Source organism: Anser cygnoides, chromosome 2 (genome assembly GCF_040182565.1).
Source record: "Anser cygnoides isolate HZ-2024a breed goose chromosome 2, Taihu_goose_T2T_genome, whole genome shotgun sequence".
In the NCBI taxonomy this organism is placed as follows: domain Eukaryota; kingdom Metazoa; phylum Chordata; class Aves; order Anseriformes; family Anatidae; genus Anser; species Anser cygnoides.
Genome location: NC_089874.1, coordinates 142087776 through 142099336, shown reverse-complemented (window position 1 = coordinate 142099336; position 11561 = coordinate 142087776). Strand labels below are relative to the sequence as shown.

At 42.1% G+C, this 11561-nt stretch overlaps 1 long non-coding RNA gene across 1 annotated transcript in view; it reads left to right on the top strand.

Moving 5' to 3' along the window:
• The first annotated feature begins 2931 nt into the window (after positions 1-2931).
• Positions 2932-11561, top strand: part of LOC125183350 (uncharacterized) — a 29912-nt gene continuing 21282 nt past the window's right edge. The window contains exons 1-2 of the long non-coding RNA XR_010828744.1: positions 2932-3278; positions 3400-3458. This is a non-coding gene — a long non-coding RNA (uncharacterized lncRNA). The remainder of the gene's footprint in view (positions 3279-3399; positions 3459-11561) is intronic.

Here is an 11561-nt window from a genome sequence, read left to right as displayed (position 1 = left end):
TAAGTAAACTCCTAAAGAGGAGGAGACCTCTGGAGAGCTCTTCTCCCCTCCCACCCATGCCTCCCCCGGCCTCGGGAACAGGACAATGTTAGCAGCCCGTTGTGCCTCCTGGGAGAAGCATGTGGACGCACCAACCATCCTGACTTCCCAGACGCTTCTGGGGGTGTTCAGAGCCCTGCATGCTCTTTACATACCCTTACCACTGGGAGGTCCTCATGCTGCTGCCTGCAGAAGGCTGAGGGGCAGATAGGAGGACTGCTCTCCATCCAGCAGGGATGGGTTCTGAAGGTTTTCCATCCTGCCAGGAGAGAAACATGTGTGGCTGGTACATTTTTCATTTGTTCAGAGCCTGTAATTCCTGCATTTTATTATTTTATTTATTTTATTTTATTTTATTTTATTTTATTTTATTTTATTTTATTTTATTTTATTTTATTTTATTTTATTTTATTTTATTTTTTTTAACAATGAAACAAGAGAAAATGAATTGACATTTCTTTCTCTGAAGAAATGTCAAAGCACCCAAGAAAACACAGCAGTTTTTTTAAATTGTCCTGCCCCCTGCTTGTGCAGATATACTCTCATGTAGCAACTTCAAGCTTAATGTTGTCTTTGCAATAGATATACAACTATGAAAGCTAGGAGGCAAAGCTTAGGTAGACCCATAATTAAGTGCAGTTTGGATAACATCATGTACCTCTAGCTTCTCCTATAGTAAGAGTGTGAAAAGTCTGATGCTTTTCCTGCAACCACTGATATGATTTCTTCTGACCTTCTGCATGTCTTTGCTCTGTGTTCCACGTGTTTTACTATTATAACTAGTATTTCTATACCTATATCGTGCAGTGCACACAGCACTCCTTCACAGGGTGCCCTTCTGGATGGACTGTGCCTCTGTGCACAGCCTGATGGGTGTCATTCCTTATGCTGAAGCACTGCTGAGACTGCTGAGGTTTCTTGATGTAGCCGGGCTTTCCAAGCTTTTCCAGGATGTGGGGCTGTGGATGAGAGTGAAATTAATATTTCTACATATTAATAAGAGAATTTCTACAAATTAATTCTTACGAATACCCAAGCTTGGTGGTGGATTTTTTTTCTTTTTTTTTTCTTTTTTTTTTTTTTAATGTTTCTGAATATAGAAATCTGGTTTATATTGTGTATATACTGTTTGTCTTGCTATACATCCAAGCATATCTCTTGGCCTAAAACTTTCTGCACTTATCCTGCTTCAACGCAGTTTGTGGGAGTCAGCGGCGAGTCCCATTCATTCATTTTTCGGCTTGCCAAACGAAAGAAGCAGGCTGGATGATTGGACTCTGACCTGCAGCACCGTCCAGAGGCCTCTACCTTATCACCAGAGCTCAGCAGCACATATTAGATACACATAAGTTTGGTGTAAACATGAAACCAGGTAGGACTTTTGGAGCTCCATGGAGGGAAAGGATGGTGTGAAAGCCCATGTCCTCCCTGTGATCAGAGACCTTGGGCTTGGTAGACACCATAAACCACCAAAAAGGAGGATCTTGCCATCCTTAGCTGTGGAGCTGGGCCACAGACTTTGCTCATTTTGATGTGTCTGTAAACTTGGCGGAGAGCTTTTCTCATTATGCCTGTGGCACATGAGGATATCTTTTGGGTTGGGATGCAACACAGCATTTACCAAGTACGTATGATGTGCAAGACCCAGTGGTACGTGTCTAGTCTAGAACACAGGTTGAGGAAACACCTCAAAAAGACTCACACATCCGGAGGGCCTAACATTCAATTCCTTTACCCTCAGAAAGTCTACATTTTCCACCCTGGATCATTTTCATCATCTATTTGTTACTGGCTGTGGATGTACCTCAGTGTGGGAGCCACTTGAAGTACCTGGGATCAACCAGGAGGGGAAGTACAAGATGACCAGAGCGGTACTTGCAGAGAGCACTGGCCATGGGCACTTGGGTGGCCTGGATGTCCTCTCCAGCCTGTCCCATGGGGATGGATGGGCCTGGCATAGGGGAAAACCCTGCCCTTATGGAACAGTCTCCTCTTCAACTCCCTTGCTGACAAAACAGATGGAAAAATGTTCTGATCCTGATCCTGACATGCTGTTCCAGTCCTGGTGAGAGACGTCTACTGTGCCTTTTGCTTGCACAGAGGGACTCCAACCATCCGCTTGTACATACATTTTCAATATCCTTATTTCTGTGAGATTTCTGAGTTGCGTTTTTCATTACCATTTTGAATAAGCACTCCTGAAGAAATGACTCCAAGCATGGTTCCCAGAAATGCCTGCCATGTTTCCATGTATATTCTTTTCAGACCTTTGTGGTAAGTGGAAAATAGAGTGGGTTTCCTACATCTCAACCCTACATTCGTACTGATATTTCTTCCCAAGCTTTGTATAAATATACATCCAGCAGAGGCTTCCCTAATGAAGTATGTTTATTTCCTAATGAGAAATCTGTCTCAAGAACAGATTTCTGCTGCGACTAGCTGAAAGCCTATTAAACGGTGCAATAATGGCCTTTAAATTACAGTGTGCGTTGAGACAGACCTGCTAATAGGGTGGATTTTCTGTGGATTGAAATAGCCCTTTTTAGCAGGTTTGTGCTGTGCCTGTGTCCTTGTCTGTCTGGAGCAGCAGGCTCCAGGGGGTGTTCTGAAAGCTTCATTAAAAAATGCTTTATGAAAATTGTGTGATCTCGGCAGCAGGTGGGAGAGACCATCTCTGTCTAACCTTGCCATTTGTACGGAGCAGGGGGTGAGTACCTCTCCCCGTTGTCCACTTCTTTTAATGCTTTAAATAGCTCTCCTTGACACATGGCAATGAAAATGGCTTACTGACAAGTCTCTCCTAGCCCTGTGGCTATGAAGTCTGTTCTCTAAAGAAAAATAGACGTGGAGACCATTTGGCTTAAAAGCCCTTAAGCAAGTGGATAAAATTAATCAGCTGTCTTTTAACTCTGATTCATTTTTCCTTTAATTCAATTTACAAAAATGTGCGGGCAGAGCCTGAGCCTCTGGGTATATTAACATTAATAAAACACAATTAAGCAAATGTTATTATGTTGCCAGCAACAAAAGGAATGCCCCTGAGTATACAACTTCCCCTTGCTGTAATAAATATGCAGACACGAGAACTGTGCCTGAAACCCAGTGCTTAAGCAGTCTTAAAAAAAACCACCAACAACGACAAAAAAACACCTTTGGTGAACACAAAGAAGCCAGCAAGAACAGTCTGAAGTTAACAAACCAAGACCTATTTGCCAGAAGAGGAGAAATGAGAAGCACAGGTAGGAAAGTTTTGCTTTTTGTTTTCAAATTTAGAGGTTCCAGCTTGACTGGTCATTGTGAGTTGTAGATGATAATGCTTAGACCTGCGAGAATGATTGCATTTTCTCATTGCTTCCACAGTGTGCTACAGCCAAAACTCCACTCCCAGCAATAAGAAGAGAGGAATAAAAACCAGTAAGGTAAGAAATCAATCACCTTACTAATCAAAGTGGAAAACCAATGAAAAATAAACATTCTAGGGGATTTTTGTGTGTGTGTGTGAAAACAGATCACCTGAATCTACCAAAAATAGACATATTCATGTACTCCTTATAACTGCAGTTTTGCAAGAACCCCTGATAAATTAGGATACATACAAGAAAGTCAGTTTCTCATGTAATGGTACAGTCTTTGCAGCTGCAGAGTAGAAATGCATACACTTCGTAGGAGCTAGAAGGAACCCAAACCTTACAGTAAATTTGGTAAATTTACCAAACCTTACAGTAAATCCCATTATAATTAGTCCAATAATGAGAGTTTGCATAATGATAACTGTTTTCAAAGTATTGAATTAACCGTTGTCAGTTAATTGTTAAAATTATCAATAAAGTGCAAAAATCTGGTCAATAGCATTAAAGTTGCTCCTTTGGCATTTGATTCTAAATCTGAAAGTGTTTATTTGAGAAGACCGAATTTCACAGGTTGTGTAATGCAGGGAATATTTTCCCTGTGTTTTGACCCCAGGTATTGAGGTTATCTGTTATTTATTCTTTTCTTGGACTCCTTTCCTCATTGCTTGCAGCTCTGCCAAGTTAGGATAAATGTTTATGCTAATACACTGTATGAATCTCAATCCTTTTATTGTTTCATCAGAAAAAAAAAAAAAAGTGATTCTGAGAATGGGCTGGGGAGGATTTGCCAGGATTCTATTCCTAAAGGCATTTAATTGTGATTCTTTCCCAATTTAGTCCTTTGGGGGAAAGAAAAAAATAATAATTGAAAGAGAGATGGTGGGTTTTCCTTCCCAATTAACATTTTGTGTGCCGTGTGGGTGCGACTCATCAGCCCAAACCTCAGACAGCATTCCAGCAGAGCACGTGGACACCTCCTGGATCTGAAGCAAGTGATGGCGAAGCAGCCACTCTGCCTCTCACCAGGCTCCTCTGGTGTCCAGGAAGAGCCCCGCAGAGCCGGCTGCTGCTGGCACAGCTCCTCAGGCCCACGGGACGTTTTCACCAGAACTGGCCATGTATGTCTCATGGGCTCGTGTTGGGGTACGTGTGGGCATGTGGCTTGTGCCAGCTGTTGAGGGTGTAAACGTGGAAACAGTTTTCCTTATGGTTTTCAACGAGCCTTGGGGGAATCCTTGACAAAAACAATGGCTGTACGCCTTCCTCTTGTCTCATCCAGGAGTCTTCGGGACCACCCCCCAATAAAAAAGCATGTGTGCTCTAAGAGAAAAATGAAGCAAAAGCTGTTCTGCTACTCAGCGCAGAGAGAAATCTAATGCTGAGGAGGCCCAAGTGCTTAATGCACTTTGTATTTTTTCTCAGTTTTCTTTGAAAAGGGCTGACTGCAATGACTGATAAGCAATGTGATTAGCATTAGCAACAGAAGGGACATCAATCCATGCTAGGACAGAAAAAGGATGAATAAAAGCATGAGGGCGCAATGAAATCAGCCCTTCCTGGAGAAGTGGTGGCTGCAGACCCATTACTGCCTTGCACTGGGAGAATGCACTTGAGTATGCAAGCCAACGGGGATTGCAGGGAGTTGGAGAAATAATACAAAGAGAAGAAGCAATTCAAGTAAAGAAATGTGACCTAGGTAAGGAAAGACTGAGAAAAGTTAGAGTTATTTATTCAAAAGAAGACTGAAGGAATATAATAGCCATTTTTGAATGCAGCGAAAAAAGTGTATTGTTCTATGTTGCTGCTGGGTTACTGCCTGGATTGGAACACGGCAGGTTTTGGTCAGAGATTTCCCAGTGCTTTCCAGCTGTTGAGAGAGCCAGGTGACTGAGCAGAGTGCCAAGGGAGGTGGTCCAATGTTTATTTTTGGAGGGCTGGGGCACAGGTAAGTAAAGCATTCAGGAGTGGTTTATAGAAAATTTCTCCTGACTTGGTGCTTGGGGACGGACTCAATGACTTCTTGAGCCCACTCCAGCCCTGTTTGCTGAGATTCCTGCATTGTATAAACTCAAGTGTAGGTCTGACCTAGCTGGAATGTTTTTGCCATTAAGCAAAACAAAAGGCTTACAGATGTGAATGGCAAATTACGTACTGCAAATTAAAGCTTTAAGTGATTATGCGTGGCCTTTTCACATTGTATTTATACTTTATGAATGTTATTTTAGTTCATTGCATATAAATAACAAGTTGAGAATTGCTGTCCTTAATTGAAACCATCCCTACTTTTCTATGACAAGAGATTAACATTTTTAACAGACTCTTTGTGATCCGCTGAGGCTTATTGTAGGATTTTTTTGCATTGTTGCTAGGCAGCTTCATGCATGCCAGCAGACAGACACTGCTGGGTATGTCATGGCTAATTAGAAAAAATCTCTGTGCTTTTGAGTATACAGCAGCTGAAGTTTTTAAAGCTTGCTGCTCTGGATAAAGACAATTTAATTGGTTCGAGGACTGATGAGACACAATCATAGCAGTTGAGCAGTGCTTTAAAATAATTTTTTGTTTACAGTCCCCTGGATTCACTGAGTGAATGAAGTGGTAAATATCTAAACATTATTAGTGAGAAAAGAGCACTGACCCGAGCTGTGCTGACATTGGTTTTGTCCTGGTGATTTCAAAGAATTGAGCATCACATTCAGATAGAAGATTTGCACAATTACTGTATAACAGAGTATTTAGCAAGGAAGATTTTTTTAAAGGGGTGTAAATAGTTTTACTTCTAGAAAGCAGTTTACTGTTAAAAAAACAAAACAAAACAACAACAAAAAACTCTTAAAAGTTATTACCAGTTCTACAATGACTTTTTTTTTATAAGATTAGCCAATGCACTGGTTATAAATGCCTTTGCAGAAGAGATTTCATAGATGCACGACTGCTGGCGAGCGATGCCAGGAGGTAGCTGTGCACATTACACAGCCTGAGCCCATGGGCTCTTGCCCAGGTAAAAAGCTGCCTGGCTCTCTAATTATAAAGCAAAAGATGGCTTTTATTCTGGTGACTTGCAGGGGTTATTGGTGCGGACAGTCAGTGAATACCAGGGAAGTCTTTGCTGGAGTTAAATGTGCTTAACATCAGTTATGATTGCTTTGACCTCTGCTTACCCGGAAGAGAGAGCATCAGAAACTTGTCATTTTTGTGAAGGAGAACATAGGCCATAGGGTAAATCCTCATTAAACCTCTTAGGAAGTTATGATTTAAAAAATTAGCGAATGGCAGGCTGAAGTACAGGGATTATAGAAGCTGAGGATACCTGACACAGATACAGAGATTTATCAGAGGGAATAGATTTAACCAGTGCTTGGTTTTCCTTTTTCTTCTGAGGGATTGCTTTTAATCTGGATCCAGTTCAGGGAAACGAACATCCTGAAAGAAGCTTTAAACTGCTTCCACAGCCAGACAAGAATTAGATTTGTGGAAACTTTTGAACCATTTACAGATGTCTTTTGCATAAGGAAGGTGAGGCAGTCTTACGTGCAAGCTCTGAACTGATAATGGAAGTAGACACCACTTTCTCTTCTTCTTCAAAAGCTCATTTTAGCAGTACAGTTTTCTTTCTCTACCCTTTCCTGCCTGAAGATACTGTATTTCTGTTAGCTGTTCATGTAAAACACAGTCCTGATGGAGACAGCGGGGCTTATCACAGCATGAAGGCAATCAGTCTTTGTGCCTGGGGGGGACGTCTGCTCTGGCCACCTTTCTTTCCTTGACACGGGGCGGGGGGGGGGGGATTTTTTTACTGTTGGGTCTGATCCTGATAGCTCAGAGAAGAAAGTTTCATTCGATCTCTTTCAAAACAGAAAATCTTGCATGAAACATAGATCTTGTTGGTTTCTCTAGAATCTCTGATGCCTTTTACAAACAGGATTTGTATGAACAAAGTCCGTATTGAAGTGGTCCATGGTTTTCTGTGCTGCACAGTGCCTCATGAAACAGCCGTGGTGGGTGAAGGAAGGACAGATGGAGTAGAAAAGAAGAGTGGGAAAGATCTGCGCTGGTTCAAGGTTGTGGATGTGTCGGGTTGTCTGAGCATATACAGCTCCCGTTGCCATGAAGGATGTGCTTATCGTCACTATTTTTAACACCTGTGGAAACAAGCGTTAGCATGATGGCATATTCCATTTTCTGTGTTCCTACAAACGCACCTCATCTACCTCCACCAACACAGACAACCTGCTCAGTGTTTATATTTTATATTCCTTTAAATTCTGCTTAAAATGTCCTCTGTTGTAGCTTTTTGGTATTCCTCCTCTCCTCATCAGACACTTCTTCTTCTTGTTCCAATGGAAAAAAGCAAAACAGACCCATTTTGTGCTGGGATTATAGATGCTGAATGCCTGCAAAACTGCTTTCTCAGCCATGTGGCTGAGACCTCAAAGCTGAAGAATTCATATTCATATTCAGTTGCTGAGGCACTGGGGATTTCTTATGTGGAAGGACTTTTTAAATAAATGTATTATATTCAATATATAATATTCAAGTGCTGCAGGAAGAGCTCCCAAGTTCATTTCAGTACAGTGCCTGAAGACCCGAACCTCCTGATGGTATTATTTCACCTCCTCTTAGCACGTCGGGCTGGAAAGTTTTGGTACTGCAGTGCTCTCTGTTCTGCCACCTCAGTACTGCGTACTGCGCAGCCCATAACTAATCTTAAACAGTGCTTCTGGAAGAGAGCTGGGTAGAGCAGACCAGACAGAATAGGATTTTGCTTAATTCTCCGTGATTTGACTGGGTCTAGAACTGCAACCCTGCTACTGAAGCAGTGTTTGTTCTCCTTAAAATTTCAGTACGAGGCAAAAAGCAACGCGATTAAGTTAGGACACAATTCAATTACAAGAGGAAACCTTTCCAAAATCAAAGACTGGAAATTCTCAATACATTTATTTAACATTAAGGTCCATTATAACTTTCTCTCTGGCATGAAGGACAGGTTCAATTACTTCCTGATTTACGTAAAAAGCACTTAGATTTTCTTAAGCGTCGTGAGGAAAAGGTTATTGCTTTATATATCTTAATTTCAGTAAATTTTTCATTTGAATTTCACTTTGATCAAAAGAAAGATTTGTCCAAGCTGGAGATCACCTTGCATTTTATAAGCCTGCCTCTATTCACCTGGATGCCTCAGGTTGCATCGCATGCCTAGTAAGGTCAGTGCTTCTCCAGCTGTCACCGCATCTTGCAGCACTGACCTGTTTCTGGCAGCCATGGAAGTGCAGGGAATATTAAAATAACTCCAGATTTCTCGACCTGGTTTCCATGTGCAGTGGCCTATCCTTGGGCTTGGTCTTCAATGGCTTGTGAAACCACAGTGTGATAAATATATGTCCGTCAGAAACTTTTATGTGGTCGATGCAAGTGCACTTTTAAAAACTGTTCCATAATCTTCCTTTGCAATGGCATGTTCGAGATCAAACATCAGAGCTCAATTTTCTATAATTACTCAGGTTTATGGAGCTGTCATCACCATGTCAAGAAAGCTGAGAAATTAGAGCATGGCTTTTAATTTTTTTTTTTAAGTATTCTAAAGAAAATGTTGCCTTTCATATATAAAATGAAACAGAATGTGGCCATTGTGGGATGGACTGGCAGTTCTTTTGATGGCTTGATTTACATTCAGTTAACTATTGTTAAAAATGAATATGCTCTGTCCAGATTTTGTGCAAGTTAAATACATTTCTCTGCCTTATTTCCATCTTTACAAATATGCATTTGGAGTATATCATTAACAACTATGAGCATTATAACTGGTGATACAGCAGTCTGCACATTTTGTACATTAAATCATCACTGTAAAACTTTTCTGGCTGTTGACCCTACTTAAATTGGGAACTAATTTCTTCTTATATACTTACCTATACTCACACTAGTTGATAGCACCAGTAGGAGGGTGAATGATGGCAATAATAAAGAATTCTCCACTGAATTGATAGCTTTACTTATTTTCAAAAAGTGCTTTTGCCACATCATTAAAGACCTTGAAGAAGAACTTTATTTTCTCATGTTCTTCATATTTTTTTTTTTACATTTTGCGGGTGAGATTGTATAATTTAGGAGAATAGCTTGCTCCACATTGAAACAGTTCAGCTTGTTGAACTAGATCAAAAGAGAAAAAAAGAGAAAAAAAAAGAAGAAAAAGAACTTTCCGAGTACTTAATTTGAATGTGATAAACCCAGTCTTCCCTGTTATCGGTGCTCCTTGACTGATGGCACCGCTCAAGGTAATTATATTGCAGCCTTTTCCCTCTTTTCTTTTTAAACGGCCACTGTGGTGATAGTTACAGAACAGCTTGGGTGCCACATATGTGAAATGCACACCAGGAAGGACACCTTCGTGGAGTTCCTCAGCTGGGGTAGTCCACTGGTTGTGCCAAGGTGTGGAACTTGGTTCCAAGAGAGCTGGAAAGCATTCAGCTCCACAATGATAGTGTTGTGAGGGGGGAGAGAAAAAAGAAAAAGAAAAAGGAGACAAAGAGAAAGGCACTCTTACACCAAGTTCCTCAATTAAATGGAAGATTTTGGCTTACAGGGCTCTAACAGGATGGCCAGCACACGTGGACAAACGACAGGGGTCTTTTCTGTTCTCCCTTCTCTCCCCACTTCTGGCCCTTTTGATCTTGTTAAGTGCTTCTGCCTACTTGTAGGGTGGAAGATGCAATGCAAGATGGTTTTGGAGATGCTGAGACTGCCTCTCTCCTTTAACCCTTACCCAAAGGCTGCAGGACCACCAGCTTCAGCATTCTTCATCCACTCTACATCTTGAGACCTTCTCATCTACTGATCCTCCCTGCAGAGCAGCTCTGCTTTGCCCACTGCCGGTGAGGGCACTGCTTGCTGCTGTGGAGCATGACGTCCCTTCCAGGCTTCAGCCTCCCCACTGCCCACACAAATGGGATGGTGCTCATTGGGGCAGAATAAAAAACAGAAAGGGAGGTTGTGCCGCAGGCTAGAAGCATGAGGCTGAAGGCACCAGTATGGTAGGAGTATCGGTGCTCACAGGTTTAGTAGTGCTGGGCATTGTGTCCACGCAGTCTCAGCTTTGCCATGTTTCTTCCTTACTCTCTGTCGGCAATTCCCACATTGAGGGATGTGAAGGAGGACAGGTACAGGTCAGGTCTTGTGGGCAGACACAGCTGAGTGGTCAGAAGTACGAGTGCACGATACTGCAGAGAGCTAACTGTTCTGCCAGCAGTGAGGTCATTACAGAAATCTCTCCAGATGTTTATCTTACTGCTTGCTGTCCAGCTTTTCCTCCCTCCTGCTCACACTGCAGTCCATGAAGGTGCTTGTCTTTCAGACAGAGCTTTAAGATGCTGCCAAGACCAACTGATTTCAGGAAATGATGTGTAGTGGGAGAAGAAGAGGATGCAAAAACAGTTCTAGCACTGCAGAGGTGATGGTGTGTGTCTGCTGCTGCAAACTGCAGTGATGCTGACATGCTGCCTAAATACCCCAAGAGGATGTAACTATGATCCCCAGGCTCTGAGTTCACCAATATACTTCATACTAGCAAAGCTCCTTAAAATAAAGTAATTAAAGTGAGGAAATGAGAGAGCCTAAAGTAACATGTCAGTACAAGGAGATGTATTAAGAAAGTGCTTTATTAAGGGAGTGCTTTTTATAATGTAAACAAAGTATTTTTCAAGTACAAATGTATGCTTGCAAATGTACCCACAGGAGCTAGTAACAGCAGCAGCGAATGTTCTCATTTCTTTACTTTGGTCAGAAGAGTGATTTAAAAAGCCATTTGTGGGTACAAGGAATTACACACTTTGCACTTGTGTGGGACCACACAGTCATATTCCCACCAGGTGTGTGTGTGCCTGTGTTTTTGTTCCCCGGGCATGGGGAACAGCCCCTGAGTATTGCCTGCCACCTGAGGCCCCTCGGCCCTGCTGCTGCGCTCCTCTGTGGCTTGCTGCAGGTCGACTGGGGGTGGCTTTCAGCCTTAACCTCGAGCCATAGCTGTAGATGTCAGATGAGCTCGCTTTTCAGAAATGCTGTGGCTTGTGCCGTCACTTACAGCCACGAAATCTGGAGTGATCGTTGAACTGAAATACAGCCGGTTGCGGGTGGGTTTCACAGCCCTGGAGGTTGAGATCGATCTTTTAAGGTTGA